General features: G+C 36.6%; 1 pseudogene; it reads right to left on the bottom strand.

The window, feature by feature from the left end:
- Window positions 1-11,503: 11,503 nt before the first annotated feature.
- LOC126719558 (probable beta-D-xylosidase 5) lies at window positions 11,504-21,419 on the bottom strand (annotated as a pseudogene).
- Window positions 21,420-22,041: the final 622 nt, after the last annotated feature.

Below are 22,041 nucleotides of genomic sequence, written 5' to 3'. Positions count from 1 at the left end.
AATAGTACACGACTCTCTCATTATTATCATCATCTTCTTGTGCAAGCATGCTTCCAACCGCATCTTCTATGATAGAGAGATATAGGAGTAGCGGCTTTCCGTGCTTCAGAGGTATCAAGATAGGTGGATGGAGGTGATATTCCTTGATGAGCTCAAAAGCTTTCTGACATTCATCATTCCATTCATGAGGTTCATTCTTTCTTAGGAGCTTGAAGATGGGCTCACAAGTAGAGGTGAGTTTGGCAATGAATCGACTGATGTATTGTAATCGACCCAATAATCCCTTTATTGCTTTCTCACATTTGGGTGGAGGCCTCTCTAATATGGCTTTGATCTTTGATGGGTCAACTTTTATTCCCCTATCACTCACTAAGAAGCCTAACAACTTCCCTGCGGTTACCCCAAAGGTGCATTTTTGCGGGTTCAATCTTAGCCTATACTTCTTGATCCTCTCGAAAAATTTCCTCAAGTTAATGATGTGACCCTCTCTCTCCTTGGATTTCAGAATCATATCATCAACATACACTTCTACTTCATTGTGCATCATATCATATAACAAGGCTGTAGCCATTCTTTGGTAAGTTACTCTTGCATTCTTGAGCCCGAATGGCATTACAGTATAACAATAAATTCCCCATTTTGTGGTGAAGTTAGTCTTATTTGTATCCCTAGGAGCCATCTTGATTTGGTTATATCCCGAGAAACCATCCATGAAAGACATCAAGGCACTACCAGCTGTGTTATCCACTAAAACATCTATGTGTGGAAGAGGGAAATCATCCTTAGGGAAAGCCTTGTTCAATTCCCTAAAATCCACACACATTCTTACCTTCCTATCTTTCTTGGGTATTGGCACAACATTGGCTATCCATTTGGCTTGGTGCAAGGGTTTGATGAACCCTACTTTCAATTGCTTGGTGACCTCTTCTTTGATCTTTAGAAGTTATTCGGTTCTCATACACATCAACTTTTGCTTGATGGGTGCCATCTGAGCATGAGTATCAATGTGGTGTTAGGCTATCTCGGGATCAATACCGGGCATATCTTCATAGGACCATGCAAATACTTCTTAAAATTTTGTGAGCAACTCTTTGAGATCTTTTCTTTCTTTTTCATTTAGGGTTGAACCAATTTTAATTAAGCGTGGATTCTCACCATTGCCCAAATTAAGAGTTTCAAAAGTTGGTTCCATAGTTTCAATTTTCTTTTCCAATTGTTTATTAATTTCACTTTCAAATTCATTAGAATCATTTAATTGAAGAATTTCAATATTATGGGACACATCAAAATAAGTCAAATCAGAATTTATCTTATTTAAAATGTTGAAAAGTACATTGGGACTTGCATTACAAACTTTATTTTCCACATTTTTAGAAAATCCAACCTAAGTTCAATTATTAAGTTGTCTCACAGTAGGCACAATGAGGGTGGAAGGATCACTTGGCTCCTCATTGGTGATGGTGAACACATCCCCCTCCATCTTCAGCATAGTCTCCATTGCTTCAGCATCCATGTAGTCTACCCAGTTGAGTTCCTTTTGAACTTCCTTGATCACCATAGTAGGCTTCTCCTTGAAAGTAAGCTTCTCATTGAAGAATATCTCCCAATTAGGATATACTTTTCCATCCTTACCTACCCAAAGTTCGGGAAAGCCACAAAAAGGGAAGTTTCGCCCTTCTTTCACAAAGTTTCCATTAATGGTACCAAGGTTCTTCTTGATTCTGTTGCAGCCTTCAAAGAATCCTAAACCTTCCTTGGTTAGCTGAGTCTTGAAATTGGGGAATTCAGCCACCCCTTTATCTTCTTTCCCAAGACCCATACAAGGCATATACCTGTAGACACTCGATTTTGCACCCATAATTTAATTTTGGAAGGTGACTAAAATGACCATTTCAAGTACCCAAAGATCATAGTTGTATTTCATGCATTAAATCATTCATTACATATCATAAAAATGATCTTGAGATTCTAATGGTTGCAACAATATGCTCGATTCTCAAATCAAACCGTTGGATTGAAAGATATCACAAGATCAAGTTTTCATGGTCTACACGCATCATATGTGGGTAAAGCTGATCAAGTGTGATTAATTAAAATTAACTCTGATTGGTTAAACAATTAAAATTAATTGAATAATTTACATGATTGGCTGTTAGATTTTATCAAAAATAAGTTTGGCTGCATAGGAATAAAATGGATACTCAGATAACAAGGGAATTGTTGATAATTAAGTCTTTTTAGAATATCTATCTATCAGATAATTATTATTTTAAGGACTTGATTATCAAAATAAAAAGGATTTATCTTGGAATACAAGTTGAAAATACGTCCAGGTACAATTTTCAACTCAGAAAACCCCTAAAAAAGAGTCCAGATAGAACCAAAAGAGAGGATTGGGCTCGGCACTTGAGAGTGCTGATCGGCACATGGCAAGTGCCGATCGGCACATGGCAAGTGCCGATTGGCACAACTTCGAGGCCCAACCTAGAAATTATCAGATTAAGCCAAAACACATCCATTTCAATTTTTTAGGGATAAAAGTTCGACCTAATTCGTATCTGATCAAACATACCTTATTTTCTAAGCACCAAACCTCTATAAATAGGGAATTAAAATAAGAAATCAGGACCTTCTTTCTGACCTCTCTTTCTCCCCTTACGTTAAATAAATTTTGTAAGCTTTGCTTTAGGAATTTCTTTTCTGCTAAGTGGCCTTTACTTGGATCTTTAAAAATTCATCCTTCTTGATCTCTAGGATAATTCCCTACTTGTGAAATATGTTCATGTAGGTATGTTCTAACTTTACTTCACATAACATGATTTTGAATTTATTTTAATTTCAAAAACATGCTCTCACCTATGCTTTGTTTTCTATGAATGTGATTGTGCTTCTTGTGTTTATATAACCATGTTTGTAATATGTTATTGCATGCTTTCTTCTTGCCTTTTGAAAAATTCACGTTGATAAACATGTATAGATTTAGGGTTGAATTTCTACTTAAGATTTTAGATTTGCAAGAGAATCCATCATAAAAGTTCCATTTTTTCTTTTCAAAACTAAAATCAGATCTACAGTTTTCTTTCTCCATATTTTTTCAAACTAAAACCAGATTTGAATTTTTCTCCATGATTTTCAAAAATAAAATATGATATGTATTTTGTTTATAAAATCTGATTTGTTTTTTGTTTATAAAATTTGATCTATATTTTGTTTGTAAAATCTTATATGTATTTTATTTATAAAATCTTATCTATATTTGGTTCATAAAAAACCTAATGTGTATTTTTTTTTTTTAAATATAAAACCAAATCTATATTTTTCATAAGAAAACTTTATATTTTCATAAAAAAAAAATTTGTTTTCTCTCACATTTAAAAGTTCAAACCAGATTTGAATTTTTATTAAAAACCATTCTTTTTCTTTTGTGGAAACTCAGGTTTAATTTTTTTTTATTTTTCTATTTTATCAGGTATTCTCATTAAACCTCTTTATTTTTTTTTTTTTTTTATTTATTTATTTTTTTTATAATACAAAATAAAGTTGCAGATCTAAGGTTCTTAAATAGCATCTAACCCTAGGCCTAGGATTTGACATGGCATTTGTTGTACATCATTTGACATTTTGAATATGAGTACTTAAAGGTCATTTAAAGTCTAGAAGACCAAACTTTGTTTGGGCAGGGTGGGTGCCTAACACCTTCCTATCCCGATCTCTCACAGTGGTGACTCCACTGGGGATGTCGAGGGCTAAGCTTCACATTAGACTTTCAATAACCAATTAAATACCCTTGTTTTTGTATGATGTTTTTTTTTTTTTTTTTTGGCTGGTATTGCTTATGTCTTGTGTTGTTTGTATAATATTTTATTTGGAATGCCATGTTGGTTGTTAAAAGCTTTCCCTAACTATCATAGTGTGTGCCATCAAACAACAATTATGCATTCACCCCTCTCAAAATCTGGTGGTATTAGCCATGGATTTCCGGTTTTCGTTAGATTCGGGTACCTAGTGGTGAACTCACCAATTCATAGCTCAAAGTCACTGGATAATTTCTTGTTGACTGAAAAGGATAGACCATGTCGTTTGTACCAACGTAATGTTCATTACATTACAAGTTGAGAGGTGTAATGTCCTAGCTATGAGAAATAACAAAACATTAGACCCACCCTACAATGTAATGACTTAGAACTTGTCCTTAGGCCGGTCTATGTTAAAATTACATTGCATCTTGTGTGTGTTTGTTTGGTTGAGTAGATTGACATAGATGGGGACCTAGCTTTGTTTGACCAAACCAAGCCTTTTCTTAGGGGAGAATTCGGTCAAGATCAGAGAGAAGAATCTAAAGAGAATCCAAGAACAATAGCCAAGCCAGTAGTTCTTGTTCCAAGCCTATCACAGTATTAAAGCCCTTGTGTATAGAAGGCATGCCACAATTACAGCACCTCAACCCCGTGTTCGACTTGCAAGATAGCCCAAGCCACAAGAGATCTGAAGACTTTGTCACCATGGTAGAGGGAGGGGAACACCAAAACATTGAAGAACAAATGAGTACTTAGGAATTACTAAACACTATGGTGGCAAGCCAAATCCAGTTAAGGGAAGACATGAACCCCATGGTGTAGCAGTTCTAGAATCTGAAGAGTAGTTAAGAGGAAAACAAGACTAATCAGACTTCCCTTATCTTGGAGAGTTAGAAGAAGATTAATGACGAGATGAGTAAGATGGAGGAGATGATCAAAAGGGCACTCAAGATGGAAGACCTTATGGATTATCAGACGTTCTCTCTTTTCCCAGATGTAAGATTACCTCCAAAGTTCAAGATGCCAGTCTTGGACAAGTTTGATGGCACTGACTGCCCCTAATCCCAACTAAAGATGTACATGAGGGCTATGCAACCTCTGGGAGCTATGGAAGAGATGCTGGCACAAATGTTCCAAAATACCTTGATTGGAGCTGCCTTGAGATGGTTCCTCAACGTGGAAGATAATAGAGCTCGAAACTGGGAAGACATTTATAAAGAGTTCCATAACTAGTACTAGTACAATATAGAGCTGAAGGAGTCCTTTTCTGCCTTCATAACCAAATGGAGGTCCAAAGCCATCTAGATGATGAATAAGCCAAATGAAGAAGAGCAATTAACCATGGCTGTAGAAAAACTTGATACCTGTATACCATAAATATTTGTTTGCTCAATCCTTTCCAAATTTTAAAGCTTTTTATAGCTGCTGGTATTGAGATTGATGATGCAATAAACAATGGGACCATAAAGAATGAGGATGCACCTAAATTTAAAAGGAATTTTGGGCCTTCTAACTCTAAAAATGCAGAAGTATCTAACATATATAAAATTGATCCATACCAACTTATTACCCCAGTGCAAATATCACAAGGACTGCCTTGTTATGTTATGTTTTAACTCCTTAAGGGTGTATTAGTTTTAAATTAACTATGGACGAAGTCATGAACTTTGATGTTTGTATGAATAAGGCACTAGCTTCTAAAGCATGGTGCCATACTTGTGGATGATGTTTATATTATGAGTATGGTTTGGATTTTTAAATACATGTGATATAGAAATCTTCCCTCCATAACTTCATCCACAAAAAGGCTAAGGCCTAAAGACGAATGAAAATCTCTGGACGCAGGGATATAACGTCTATAAGCTTTCCTTGAAATAAAGATAAAGCAAAGAAGACCAAGGCATATTTGTCCAAACAATGGACGAGGTGAAGCCTTAAACGTGTTAGTCCAGCCATGGATGAAGAAATGCGTACGTAATTAAATATGTAGTCCATAGGACAGGACGCCAACTAAAACAATCCAATTTTCGGACGAGTAAAAGTTGGGCTTTAAACTTTATGGACGAAATGAAAAACCAGCTGACAAGTCTAAAGATGAATGAAGCTGGAAAAACCATGGCAATTCACAAGGACGAGTCATACTCGCAAAATTCAAAAGATGGTAAAAAAGTTAAACATGAAAGAATTCCTAGCACGGACAAGCCAAAGTTGAAACCAATGTTATGCATGTGAAAAACATTTGTCCATACAACAACATGTTTAATAGCAAATGAAAGTAATGAAAATAAAGCATTCATTCATTAAGTCTAAAAAGGGTAGACGACCACCGTCCAAAAATCCTTATAAAATAAAAAAGAAGCCTAAAAGGCGATTGCTTGAAAGCTCATCCTAAATGATTTAGACGAGTGAAATGTACTTGCATAACTTTAAATGGTCCTAAACAATGGACCTCATAAAAAAAATAAAAAAATAAAAAAACCAACAAAACAACAAACATAGACGAAAACTAAGACTTAAGTTCACTGTGGGGGATCATTTTTAGCGTCTTGAGCAGGCTGAGTAATGGCATCATCTTCAATATTGACGTCCTCGGAGCTAGTTTGAATGAGAGAGCTTGCAGCAGTAGCAAGGTTAAGTTTGACAGAGCTAAAATCTACTTTAGGGAAGTTTTTTATAGTGTCCATTCGAAAATCCTCAAAACCTGCCACATAATTGGTGTCTAGCAAATCAGTGAACTCTTTGGACGATCTAAACTTTGCTATTGCATCTTCTTTTGCCTTGGTGAGAAGGGTACTCAACTTGTTGTTCCTCTTTTGAAGGTGGTCAAGTCGAGTATCCTTCTTAACCACATCAGCTCTCATCTCTTCAATCAGATTTTGCAGACCCTTGGCATCATCTTTAGCTTTGGCAGCCACCTCAGCCCAACCCTTGCAGTCGTCCTTGACCTCTTGAATCCTCTTCTCAAGCAGGATCCTCGTCTTGTCCATCTCCGTGGCCTGCCTAGATGCAGCTATGAACTTTGACATGGCCTGCACAAGTAATTAAAAGAGTTAACAAAATGTTTATATACATGTTACAAAAATAAGACAAGGTAAAAGAGATTACCTTGAAATGATCATGAACACCAGAGTGCTCAAATTCTTTCAAGGACATATCATAGCATGCAGCCACGTCCTCACCGGTTACAGCTTTTTCAAACCTCTCCCAAGCAAAGTCTTCATTCTCCAGGAGGTTCATAGGGGCCCTTTGAGGAGGTTGGGACAAGGTGGGAGCAGTGGTATTGGCAGGAGTGACATCAACGGGATGGACGAGTCAACGTCAACAACTTGGATAGACAACTGGGAGGAAGGAAGATTAGACTTGGCAATCTCAAGCCTGGAAAATGCATGCTTTGCCTTCTTTCCTTGACAACTGGGAAGGTTTCCAAAATCCAACGTCTTGGATAAAGGTTTTCTCTTGTCTCTAGTAGAAGGATAAGGCTAGGACTGAGCCTCAGGCCTAGTTGCCCCGTCCATAACCTCTTTCCCTTTGTTCTCTTTCATAGTGGCCATCCCTAAGAGAAAGGTATAAAATGTTAGTCAAAAAATATATAAGTCAAATAATACCTAGGAAGTTTCTAAGTATAAAAAGAAAACTCATGTCTGCGAACTGTAATCTCGTGAGCAAGGGCTTCAACATTGGAGGGTCACTAATGAATGGAAGCTCCTGTCAGTGTATAGAGGAGCTCTGTGGACGCATGCAGTCATGGTGGAATTTACTTAAGGAAGGTCGTCCAATAGCTACAAAAAGCAAGAGAGAGAAAGTAAGGTTAGATGATTGCAAACAAAAAGAAAAAACACTTCGAAAATAATAAGGTATAAATAACATACCTTCAAGACGAAGGTTGCCTAGTTTTCCAGTATATGGGGCAAATGTATCCCTGCTAACCTCAACAGGGTGCCCAGACCAAAAACCAGAGATAAAGAAAAACTCCGTCTTCCAGTTTCTGTCAGAAGTAACCAATGACTTGATCAATCAACAGTCCTTGCTCCTGGCTGTAAACTGATAAAAGCTAGGGGACTGATTAGTTTCCGAGGGTTTGTAACAATAAAGGAACTAGTCCACAGTAAAAGGACGATCCCCTTCAAACACCTCACTCCACAAAACTTGCATAGCGACAACAAGTCTCCATGCATTAGGATTAAATTGACAAACTCCTAAACCTAACTTAGTAAGTAGTTCTTTAGCAAAAGCATTTAGAGGTAACCTAAGTCCCCCTAAAAGATAAAGCTCATAGATGCCTATCCCAAAACGGGTTGGCAACACCACTCCCCACGGACGGCTAACCTAGGGTTGAGGTTGTCTGGGATTTGAAACCAACTCCTAAGCAAAGCTAATCTCCTATCATCTGTCTTGGACGGTATACCTACAATGCAACTATACACGGTTTTTACTTCGTCTACAGGAGGAGACAAAGGAACACTCGTCGAGGTGCCAGCCCCAGAAGCCGCCCTCGTCCTAAGATGTTCCTGAAGAACCTCAAGAGGGACCCCAGGAACACCAAAGGTGTATTCCTCGTCTATGGTGTTATCACTACTACTATTGCTACTAGAGCCATTATAACTAGAGTTATCATGGTACTCATCTATGGCTTTATCTACACTATTACTAGACGAGGAGACAACTACTTCAGACATGTTGAAATTTGAAGGAAAACCTAAGAATAAGGAAAAGGAAAATACCTAGCTCTAGACGAAGGAGGACTAAGGATGAGAAAACACTTCTAGATGAGGCGCTAAGACGAGGAGTGTTAAAGAAGAAAATCTCATAAATGTGAGGGGTAGGAGAGGGATTCTACTATTTATAGGAAGTAGAATTTGGCATCTGAAACAACGTGACCAACCAAAAGATGACATGTGGCATACTCCTCGAAAATATAAATCGACGAGACTAGTCACTAGTAAAATCATGACACATGGCGTACCTGACTCCTGACATAAAGACGCGCATCCCAAAAAAGGGGGGGGGGGGTTGATGTTATGCTATATGAACCCTTAGACGACTCCTGGACAAAGGGGCAGCTAATGGTGAACTAAAAGTTGATTAAAAAGTTGAACTCCAATCTCGTCCATAAGAGCTGTCCAGACCAAGAGTTGACCAAGCCAAACGAAACAGTTGTCCATAAGCTGGTGGGTCGTCCATGGGCCTATGGTCGTCTATGAGGATTGTACCAAGATGATCCCCAACACAAACTCCAAGAGAAGTTTTATCTACACAAATTAGTAAATTGGGCCACGTGTTATTATTCTAAAGACGTAAATAAGGCTCCGCTTCATCTCCCTTTGTGAATACTTAAACTGCCATTAATAGTTATAGAAGTTGAATATACGATAACTCCCATAGCGGTTGTGGAAGTTATCCAAGAACCCTCTAACCTCCTCAAATGCAGTGGAAGTTACACGTCAAATAACTGCTCCAAGAGCGGACTATATAAACACTCATTTACGACAAGAAAAGTTAAGTGTGAAACATTTCCCAAGAAGTTGGAACTCCATAATTTGAGAGAAAAACTAACTTAAGCATTGGAGGGTTCTTGACCGGTCCAGACCGGTCACCTTTGATCGTGTGTTTTCTTTTCAGGTCTTTTCAAGTGACTGCTAGATCATTGACGCCCAGAGCATTCAGCCTTCTGATTTCTTGTGATCATCAAAAATAAAGAAATTCAAGTTCGGCAACTAAGAGATACTTTGGGATAGACTCAAGCCCGAAAATTAAGAGATTTATTTTGATAAATCCAAGAGAACATTTTTCTAAGATAAAAACATAGTTGTACAAAATAGAAAAAATAAACCCTATTGATAAGTTTTAAAGATATAAAAATATATTTCAACTAAGATTTTATTTTAACTACTAGGACTTAGTTTATACATGATTTTATTTTTTATTTTTATTTCTATCATGTTTTTTCCTTCTTTTCTTGGGATTTTTTTTTTTTTTTTTTTGTCCTGATAATTGTATTTATCCTGATATATATATATATATATATATTTTCCTAGATTTTATTTTTAACTTTCAATTGTATTTCTAATATTTGTACTCTATCAGTATTTCAATACTCATAAAGTACTTTTAATTTCATAGGGTCAACAAACAAGGGCTTATCATTTTTATTAAAACAAATAATAATGTTATATTGACAGCTTTTAAACCAAACAAAATTTACTTATGAACCATGTCTACTTTGGATTCACTAATTTTTTTATCAAAAGATTGTCGAAAACTGTTTATCTTTTAATTTCAATTGATTTTAGTTAAATAAAAACATAATTTATCTGAAATCAAAATAAAAAATAATGATTGCATTGTTTAGTGTTTAACTCTTCGTTTGTTTCGATGTAAAATATTTTCAGGAAAATATTTTCCAATTTTACAGTGTTTGTTTTGCAGTAAAATATTTGGTCAAAAGTAAAATATTTTTCAGTTATGTAAAATATTTTACACTTAAAATTTTGGTAAAACATTTTACATTTGCTCGCTCCTTTGTACACCCCCCCCCCCCCCCCCCGGGATACTTATCACTCTCTTTTACTCCCACAGTTACTTTATGCTTAAACTCTCCCAAATCAGCTCTCTCCAAAAAAAACCCAGCCACCTCCGGTCCCCTCTCCCACCAATCCCAGGCTCCAAGGTTTGAGGTACCACTGGCCAGCTTCAGCTTCTACCTGGCGCTACCGATCACCGGTAATAACTCTCCCTTTCACTCTTAAGTTCTCTCTTCCCACAAACTAGAGCCACCAAGGAGCTCATCACTCGTAGGTTCGTCGGGGCTCTTGCCATTCTCTCTTACCCATCTCGAACAGACAAAGAAAGTCACAAAGAGGCTTCTTGAGAGGTGTGATGCTAGCGGTGGTCAAGGTAGCTTTTCGGCAGGATCTGGTAGTAGCGGTCAAAGGTGGTGTTACGATAGAGATCTGGGTCTTTGTGAGTTGGTTTTTTTTTTTTTTCTTCCTAAAATAGAGATCCGATGATAGTATTTGGGTTTGTTTCGTTGGTCTTGGGTGTTTGGGTTGTTGATAACGGTGGCCAATTGGATGGGATAATAGTGGGTAGGTGAATGATGGTGGCCAATTAGATGGGATTATGGTGGGTAGGTAGATTATAGATGATAGTGAGTGTGGTGGCTGGATTTGTGACTGTTGGTGGCTACTGGCTTTGCAATAGTTGGTGGTGGCTGGGTATGGAGTGGTTGGTGGATGACAATAATTGTGTTGGCTAGGTTTGGGGTGGCTAGCTTTGCAATGGTTATTGGTGGCTATATATGTGGTGGTTGGGTTTGTGATGGCTGGCTTTGCAATGGTTAGTGATGGCTGGTTTATGTTTGCATTTTCAAAATGTTTAGGTTATAGCAAACTCTTGCCAAACGCTTGAAAATGAAAATATTTTACAGTAAAATATTTTACTTTGAAACAAACGGAGCGTAACTTACTATTTTGTTCTTTTGCCTTTTCAATTTACGAATCATTCACATTACACAGTACTAGCACAATGCATAGAGTAAACCAAAATCATACCGAATGATGCAGAAAAAGAACTTTCATTGTTGATATGAAATTAAGCCGTGCATAAAATAGAGTAGCACAAGAAACGTGGTTGAACTTGAAAACTTACGTCGATGGAGAAAAGTGGAGTGCAATTCCCTGTATAATAATGAACCCAATATAACCTATCTATAAAAGGCTTAACTCTAAATTAATAACCACAGTTAATAAGCTTGTAATACAAGTAGTATTCTTAGCTTGCACACGAAGCATGATTAAGCTTGGGCCTAGACTATAAAGCGAATATGTATTCCCTAAGATTATACAATATGAATTTTCATTCCTTGCATCTCTAATGAAATCTTGAATTTGGAATGAAATTGCACCATCACTGACTATAATTGTGTGCCCACCAGAAGGCAAGAGACTATAACCATTGTAGTCTACAATGGCCAAGCTCTGGCAAACACTGAATGTAAACTGAATCTTTTTACCCGTCCCAGCTGCCACAAAAACCCTCTGGAAGCCAATCAACTGCTTAAAATGAGTTCCAACAATACCATCTGGGGGCTGGGAGTAAACCAAGACAACTTCATTTCCATCTCTATTACCCACATTTTTTAATTCAATTTCAAAACCAATTTTGTTTTGACATTTTAAATCATCTACTAAAACTGCGGGGCAGCTAGGCTTGAAGGTTTCATTTTTATACAATAGGTCACGGCAGTGTTGAAATCTGTTCAATTTTATCGGCTGTGAAGTTTGCAAGGCTGTTAGCGTATAATTGAATTTTGTGTAGCTGAGGCCAAAACCAAAAGGGAAGACAGTGGAGCCATTGAAGAATTTATATGTTCGACCTGGATAGCCATGGGTATCATCTGGCCTCAACTGCATGGATGTTAAGGGTAGCTTATTAACATATTCGGCTTCATACCAAGTAAGGGGTAATCTTCCTCCTGAAAACATAGTAGAATGTATGAATTAATATTTACTTGACATTTATAAAGATAAAGGAGAAAATCCTAGTAAAAATTATAATAATTAATCCCCAACAAAAGAAATTAACACGATATAGAGTTGATGCAAAATCATGAAAGATAAAAGATATGCATTGGTAATAAGGAATCAAATTAGATGTTACCTGGATTGTATTTTCCAAAAACAACATCTACAATGGCTTCACCACCTTCCTCTCCCGGATATCCAACCCACAAGATGGCTTGGATTTTGGGGTTATTCTTAGCAAAGGAGATATCAATACCTCCGGCGGACATGATTACAAGAACTACCAGGCCTTTTGCAGCATCAGCAACCTGGTTGATAAGATCAGTTTGTTTTCCAGGAAGGAGGAGATCCACCCTATCTAAGCTCTCTGCCTCAATTGATAAATCTATCCCCGCAACAATTATAGTGGCATCAGCGATTTTGGTAGATTCCACAGCTGGGAGTATCAAGCTCTCATCGTTGCATTTAACATCCAGACATCCTGCTTCATAGTTCACTCTTCCATTACTAGAGAAGCCATCAATTGGAGAAGTGTATCGACATGGAGTACCTGCAATTTTTGAGTCAAATGCATAGTTTCCAATCATAGCAAGGGTAGCATTAGCATGTGGTCCAACCACTGCTAGGGTTTTGAACTTTTCAGTTGTCAATGGCAAAGTTTCATTGTCATTCATCAAAAGAACAATTCCCTCCCTCGCTGCTTCTGTCGCTAACTCGATGTTTGTGTTAGAGCACAAATCATTTCTACCGAGAGAATTGAATTTAGGGTTTCCATCAAATAACCCTAGCCTCATAAGCACAACATAGAGGTATTCTATTGATTGGTGTACAACCGCCTCTCCAACCTTCCCTTGTTTCACAGCATTTTCAACATTGTTTGTGTAGAATACTCCACAATCCAAGTTCAAACCTAAACGAAGAAGAAATTAAATGTCGGTGAACAGAAAAGAAAACGAGGAAATTGAAAAGGAAAAAAAAGAAAAAGAAAGAAATTAATAGGTAACTTGCCTGCTTGTAGTGTATATGCTACTGCAGTTTCATTGTCAACGTCTAGCCATTTGTGGTCATTGACCATTACTTCAATAGAATCACAATCTGCAACTATATACCTGGAAAATATTGTAATGTTGGTCATATAAAAATGGCTTCCTAATTAAATTTTAGTGTATTGAGATTAGAGTTTAGATAGTACCCATGAAGATTCAATTCTTCTCTAACGGTTTGCCGCAAGAGTTTGTGATCAGCACAAGCAGGTATGCCATTAACACGATTATAAGAGCACATGACACTACTAACATCACCTTTTTGAATACAAATTTGGAAGGGCCGGTTAAATGTCTCTTCCATATCTTGTTCCATCACCTTCAAAAAACAATTAATAAATACTTTGCTTTAATGTATATCAACTTTAGAATTAGGATTGCCACAGTGTATTTACCTAAGCATCAAACCTGTAGCGCTCAATTCCAAACCAATTGTCAACATCATAGGTAGTAAAATGCTTGCAAGATGCAGAAACTTTAAGTGGTCTAGAGTTTAAATCCTTATAATGCTCGGTTCCCTCAACATCTTGCAAGCCTCTCACGTAATTCACGGCATAGGTGCCAACTACGAATGGATCTTTACCAGGTGTCTCAATGATTCTTCCCCATCTTGGATCCCTTGCTACGTTAGTGGTTGGACTCTAAAATGTTAATCCAGCATGTCCTAAATTGTGCATTGCTCGTGCTTCTGTAGAAACAGCCTGCAACCAATTCTGGTAGCCCTAATCTTGGCACTCCATAAGCTCTATTACCTAGTTGTCGCACCTTTTCATACAGCGTCACTCACCAAATCTTTTGCAGGAAAGTTTTTTATCACAGAAGGGGAATATTGAGATATTCAATCCAAGTTTGGCATATCTAGAGGGATCACATATGTAGGTGATGTTGCTACCACTAGAGGGCACAGTATCATGACCTATTTTAGGGCCTCTTTTTCTAGCATCAATGGAGATGATATAGAAGAGAAAAGTGAGAAAGATACAAAGGAGAAAACTGAGTGTTTTGGCCATGGCTTTTCTTAGAAAGAATTATGTTGCATGTAATCCCTCCCATGAAAGTTGTTATATATAGAGGAAGGAAGATCTTATATCCACAAAAATGTTACCAATATTATCTTAAAAAATTTACAAATTGGCATGATAATTAAACAATGTAATCAATATAATAAATGAATTTTCAAATCTTTTTGTTTTTGGTGATTGGACGCAAAGATAGTAAGAATCATGTAGTAAAATTTGTAATAATCCCCTATCATCATTAAAAAAAATGGTAAGTAATATGTGTTTAAAAGAGTTATAACTCACAAAGACTATAAAAGGAAAGTAAAATTATTGTTACACAGTTGACTTTAACAGCTTATCATACACGTCTCTATAGTTAGAAAACCCAAAAATTCATCTCAATTATAATGCCAACTCAAGGAAAAAAAAAAAAAAAAAAAAAAAAAAAGGCATAAGGCTATTACTATTTCCTTAATTAAGCATCTGTTTTATATCCAAAATTTGTCTTTTTGGTGGATATCTAATAGCCAAATTCATTTTTTTCATAAAATAATATAAATCACATTCAACATCCTCCCATGAGGCGCACTTCGGTTGAAATTTCCAAACCCAGTTGTTCTAATAATAATAATAATAATAATAACAATATTAATGACAAATCTCCCATTATTACTTCCTTATGTGTGTGTTTGTTTTTATTTAAAAAAAAAAGGTAATCATCTTGTATTGCGACTTGTGTGTAGTATAATTTATCTTACCCTCTCCTAAAAATCATAATGGCTTTTAATTGGAATTTTTGGTGTATCTTTATATTAGAATTCCATTCTCTCTTCCTTTTGTGTGTGTTTTTTTCTCACAAATAAAAATAACAAATTAGGGTGTATAGTGCATACTATGATAACCCGAATTCTTTTTTCCAAGCTAAAGACAATGATAGATGTCAAAACTCCTATATCCCTCGTCATTATCATTTAAATTAATACCTATTATTGTCATAATGAAGAAAATTTCTCTCTATAAACATTTATGGTAGTCTAAGAGGGAAAACAAATTGACAATGAAACCAAAATACGTTATTTTAATAAATGACTCCTCCTTTAATTGTCATTTTAATTCCCTTCTACCCATCCCCTTCTCCTCCTTTTCTACCCGTTTAAATCTTTTTAATTATCACATTTTGATTCCCTTAAAGGCAAAGGTTTTGAAAAAGAGTATTTCATTATTTACTTATATTTATTTGAACTAAAATACGTTATAGCACTTGAATTCTATAAAGATATTCTTTGAACTAAAATACATTATCTGGCCAAATTTTGATGGAAAATGAGAAAACGTGAAGAAATCAATCTTAATGAAAATCTTATATTTCTTTGTTGAACTAATTAGATCTTGCAACATCGAATTCAGCACCTTTCTATTTAGGTTCATTTCATTCATTCACACTTTGGTCGTTTTTTTTTTCTTTTCCCTCTTTTCCTTGCATCTACGATGTCCTTAGCTTTATATTTCTTCTAGATCTGGGCATTTATAAATGAACTATTTTAGGAAAGTTTAAATATCATTTTTATGAAAAAATATAAAAAACTGTAAAAAAAAATTAGTTGTTTAATTCTTCTCTCATAAAAATATTCTAAAAATATTTCTTAAACCAAAGCTAATACCATCAGTTAACTTTTTTCTTATATCAATCTCAACTGCACTTTGTTTTTCCATTATTTAATTTATGCTTGTACTTTGATATATTGATTTTCCCATTATATAATTGAATCTTTATTCCCCTTTAGTTATCTGTTTAGGAGTAATTATTTAGAGTTGGGTTAGCATTTAGTGTGCTGCAACCAGTGGCAAAGCTAGGGGATTAATTATAGAATATTCCCGGAGTACTATAAATGCATACTCCTCATTCTCACATAATTGTAAGTCTCACTAATTAAATTTATAGTGAGACCTACAATTCATGTGGGGGGGAGGGGGGGTGGGGGGAGTACTCATTTACTTTCAAAGTATTTAATAATTTTCCAAGCTAGGGAGCATGGAGAAGCCAAGTGCCCCTAGCTTTTTCATATCTCCATTAATGACTAGGAAAAAATTACAATTTAAATGAAAACCTCCTTTGTGGCCCCCCTCAAATTTTGGGATTTTGCCTCCTCAATATTTAACTTTTCAAAAACCTGAAAATTTAAAACTTGGAGCTTAAAATTTTATTATTGGTCCTTAAACCGTTCAGAAAACCCCACAAAAATTATAATAATTAAATTGGTATAACAAACCCACAAAAAAATATTATCCACATTTGGCCCATTCATTAGTTGTGGCCCTCCCAATATCAAAATATAGAACCCTTTCTCTCCCTTGACAAATCCCATTTTACCAATATAAAAAAATGGCTAATTACAATTTATCCACCTAAAATTTGGCCGAAATTTAAGTTGCTTACTCGTGGTTTGAAATTTTTTATTTTACCTACCTAAGATTAGCTCAGTTAGGGTTCTGTTACCCACCTCTATTACAAATGTGGCTAAATATATAATTTTTCTCTCTTTTATGTCTCTCTCCTCTCAAAACATAAAAAATATAAAAGATTAAGAGAAAGCAAGGTCAAAAAGTTAGGGTTTTATAAAATTTAAGAACAAACATTGCCACTACCATAGAAACTTCTGTCGAGAATTATCTACCACTGTTGTTTAATTTTTATTTTTCCTACCTTTGTTCTTCTAAATTTTAGTATCTATTTTGAAAATTTTGGAACTCAAGTAGTCTAATTATTGCTGTCAAAGAACTATTTCTTGCAATCTTAGGCAATAAAATCCAATGTCAGCAAACTTAGGCATCATCCCATGAATACAGCAAAAACCTAAAGTTGATTAGTATTGTGTTTTTGCCAAGTTCCGTGACTATACATAATAATTACAAGTCCAACTGCACCTAAGTCTTCCTTTAGTCAAAACTCATCACCCAAACCCACCATTAATGAACCCCAAAAACCAAACACACAAACCTAGCCTTCTTCTCATATGAGCTATGGAGTGGATGGGTATTTTTTGGATTTTTTGATTTGCCTTTGTATTATTGTTATATATTACTGAAAACTTGAATTTGTGTATAAACACAAGAGCTTTTTTAGACTCCCAAATTAAAATTACGGCTAGATTGCTTTTACTCTAACTTATCTAAGTGGGGAACAAGAGTAAAAAAAGCGCAATCACCAAAACTACACTAATGCATAAGCATGAACAATAAACAATAAAAGAAAAGCATAAGAGTAAGGGAAGAGAGATGCAAACACAAGATAACACCAAGATGTGTTATCGAAGAGGAAACCGAAGAACTCGGCGAGAAACCTTTTCGTGACCCTCCAAGTTGAAATCGATCCACTAGAGAATAAAGTTAGAGTGCATAAATAACAAAAGACCCTCCAAACCTAGTCTGCCCAATGTACTTGAGTCCTCCAAGCTCTTGCTACCAATAGACTTCTCGAAAACATGTCTTCTTTGACTTTTTGGATCCCGTAATACGCTCGATTGCATCCGCCAAGCCTCACCAGCTTCTTTTGGCAAATCCCAAAGCTTCCTAAGCTCTAAAACATTCTCTACACTCTGAAAAGATGTGGGTTGTGTTTAGGTACAAATCTCCTCTTAAGGTATGGCAATGGGAGAGGGAAGGAGAAGAGACTACGATAATTTCTCACTAAAGACGAGTAACTCTCTCTCTCTAAAAGATGGGTGTATGTGTTGTAGAAAACTTATCTAGGGTTTTTCTCTCTGAATTACCTCTTATACTGTTGTGGGTAATGAGGGTATATATAGTATGGGTGAAGGGTAAGAAAGTCACTCTTAAAATCTTCTAGGTAGAATGTTTCACGAGTATCTCGCGGGAAGGCCTTACTCGCGAGGCACTCACGAAACTGACAGCCTGGCACGACTCTTCAGCTTCTAGTCATGTGCTTCTTACGTGGCTCTTTCGCGGGTAGGCTTCTGGTGAGACACTCGCAAAATCCACTTATTCATCCAACACATGCTCGATTTTTGACCAACTTAATACTAAACCCAATATAATAAAATCCCACAAAATACAAGGAACAAAATTAAAGCAATTACAACACTTTTTGTCATGGAATAAAACCAACATAAAATACAGTTGTAAATCTCAACTTTACAATTACGCTCTTCTAGAGGATTATAGACTTCACGATGAATTAGGTATATACATTCAAATGAACAGGATTATATTGAAAATTTTAATATATAGGATCCATCCACCACATCAAGATTATCGGCCAAAAATTTTTTGTATTAATGAGTTCTAACTTCTATGTTTAGTCATAAATTAAAGATACCACTTATGTGGTTGACATTGTTAAACCAAATGTTGAAGAAAATACTGGAAAGGTCTTTTATAGTGTTGGTAATGTTTGTTTTTAATTTTCACAAAACCCTTACTATTTGATCTTATTTTCTCTTCTTTTTTTAATGTTCTTTTTCCCCCTATTTTGAGAGGAGAGAGACATAAAAAAGAGCAAAAATACATATTTAACCACATTATTAACAAAGGTGGGTTACAGAATCTTAGCTAACTTAACATTAGGTGGGTAAAGTGCCAAATTTCAAACTACAGGTAAGCAACTTAAATTTCGACAAAACCACAGATGGATAAGTTGTTAACCCTAAAAAAAAATAAATAAATAAAAAATAACTGTCTTCTTTAAGAAATTCCTTATTACCAATATTTACATTTACGAGTAAAAGACCAAATATATCTTACGTTAACTGGTTGCGCTGCGAGTCGCTACTTGTTGTCCAACCTCCATTCCTCTCTATTGTACCAAAGACCATTGTTAATTTGCTCTCTCTCTCTCTCTCTCTCTCTCTCTCTCTCTCTCTCTCTCTCTCTCTCTCTCTCTCTCTCTCTCTTTGTGTTAAAATTTCACAGTTTACAAGTTTTAAGTGACTGGAGTGAAAGACCCTTTCACTAAAGTACTGAAGGATACCTTGGTCTTTGTGTTTTATTAATGAGACATTTTGATTATTTTAATGCTTATCTAATAAGTACGGTTGGTTGTTCTTTTTGAGCACTCATAGTAAAGATGCTAAAATAACTCAAAAGTTATTTTAGCAATTCAACCACATAAAAAATACCCTAAACCCTAAAAGTTTTTGCTACATTTTACCTTCATGCTACAGTGAGCTGTTATTGATAACAGCTCACTATAGCACAAAGGTGAACACAAAAGCAATTTTTTAATCAACAACGACTCTTTTTTTTTTTCTTTAGTCTCTTCTCTTTCCTCTCTCATTTCTCTCTTCTCTCTTCGCTCACTCCTATGCCTTTGTCTGTGCATGGTGGTTCGGCGATTGTGGTTAAGAGGCACGATGGTAGTTCAGCAATTGTGGTCAAGATGCACAGTGGTAGTTCAACGATTGTGGTCATGAGGCACAGTGGAGATATGGATCTAATTTGGTGAGTTTCATGGGTCTCAGTGGTAGTTATGGCCTGGCAATTCGTGGGTCTGATTTGGTGGGAAAGTGGGTCTTGGTTGTTTGTATCAGTGTTAATGGGCCTTGGTTGTTTGTATCAGTGTTAATGGGCCTTGGTTGTTTGTATCAGTGGTGCCTCGGCAACGATGACGATGGATTTTGGTGGTGTTGTTGAAGGGTCTCGGTGGTGTTTTTGACGAGTTTGGTGGCACGTTGGTTGTTGATGGGCTGCTAGGTTAAACATGGATTGTTGGGTTGTCAGTGGTTGTTAAGAAGTGGAAGAGGAAGGTGGGGCGACAGTAGAGGTATTGTTTATTTTTTATTTTTTTTAGCTACTGTGGTTTGTGGTTGTGGCTGGTGGGGTGACGGTGGAGGTGGCTGTTATTGTTGTGTTGGGTTTTATTGTGGCAGTGGGTTGTTGTGGGTGTTTGTGGGTTAGGGTGGTTAATGGAGGTAGTGGTTTGCAGTGGGTGATGGTGATAGTGGGTTGTGGTTAATGGTGGCAGTGGGTTGTGTGGATACTGTATTTTGTCCATCCTCGATTTGCGTACTGGACTCCGAAAAATCCAAAAATATTATTTTCTCCAAATGGGGCCGCAAGAACATTCAGAATGATACAACACAACTCGTTCAGGCATCGGAGCACCCAAAGTGCCTCTTTCAACTAAAATGACCAAAGTGGCCCTAGTCAACCCTGGTTTGACCGATGGTCAAATGAGGTCAAAACCCTCACAAAAAAAAAAATTTCTCATAGTTTTACATCAAACCTAAGCTTTTATACCTTATGCCATGTTTCATGCTTAGATCTACATCCTTACATGACTATATGTTTAGATCTACATGCTTTAGGCTTTATGCCATGTTTTCCTATGTTTTGTGCCTCTTTTGTTCTAGGTTGATGTTAGGGTTACGTGCTCACATGCTTGTATGATGTTTTTGGCTATGCCTTGCTTGGATCTATGTGTTTATTTCCATGCTATATGGTTAGATCCTTGTCTTCACATGCTTATATGCTTGGATCCATGTTCTTCCATGTCTATGTGTTAGGTTTCTACATGTTTAAATGTATGTTTCTATGCCTATATGACTAGATCTATGTTTTCACATGCCTATGTACTTGGATCTATGTTCTTTACATGCATTATACTATCTCCCATGTGTTCTTGCGCTCCATGCCATGTTTGTGTGCCTAAACCTAGGCTATGTTTGTCATGCCATGTGCTATTGTAGCCCTTTTGTCACTTTGTTCTTCTTTCTTGTGTTATGGCCTATTTGGTCGGACCCGATCTAGACCCTATGGTCTTTATCACTGTCCGTACACCTTGTCCCACATCAAAGGGTTTGGATCATCCTTATTTGCATGTCTATGCTTGCTTGCTTCTATGCTTTATACTTGTGATAGCCTCTCTTGTTCTAGGCTTTGCCACGCTTGACGCCCTTAGCGGGTTTGTGGTTGTGTGGTTACGTCCGATGCCCATGAGGCCTTGTTTGGATGTAACCATTTAGGACACATCGCGATGATGCCGGTTGTTTCGTACATACCTTTCCCCTTTTCCATCCCATGCGATGATATGCTTGCCATGCTTGTTTGTGCCACCTGTTCGCTTTCTATGCATCTTTACACTCTTACTTACATGTTCATGCATGAGTCTTACTTGCTAGTGTGTCGTCCATGCTTCAACACAATGAAGTTATGGACATTTGATCCAAACCTATATTTGTCCCTCAAAGACACCACCTTTTGTTCGTTTTCTTGCTTGTTTGTCTTCTTGCTCACTTGCTTGCTTTCTTGATTCTTTGCTTGCCAAGCCTATCATGCTTGTTCACTTTATGCCTTTTCATATGCTCTTTGCATCTTTTCCTTCCATTGCTTGTCTGTTGGTTTCTTGTCTTTGCCTTTGCATGTACACACATAGAGTGAGGACGTATGGAGCTAGGGCACAATTTCCCAAGTGCAAGCAAAAAGGGCACGGATGCGAGCATGTAGATATAGGCCAAGTGGCAAGGTTTAGTAGATTTAGGAGTTTAGTTTTCCATTTTGGTTTTGTAATCTTCAAGACCCCTTCCTTCCTCCCCCCTCTCTCTCTTAGATGGGTTGTATTAGGTATATCATGCCATGTACCATTCATCCTCATCTCTAGAGCATGGTGACCCCTGTTTACTTTCCTGTACCTATATTTTGGGGCATGCTTTAGGGATGTAGG

The sequence above is a fragment of the Quercus robur genome, chromosome 3 (assembly GCF_932294415.1).
Source record: "Quercus robur chromosome 3, dhQueRobu3.1, whole genome shotgun sequence".
Classification (NCBI taxonomy): Eukaryota; Viridiplantae; Streptophyta; class Magnoliopsida; order Fagales; family Fagaceae; genus Quercus; species Quercus robur.
This window is presented reverse-complemented; position numbering and strand designations above follow the sequence as displayed.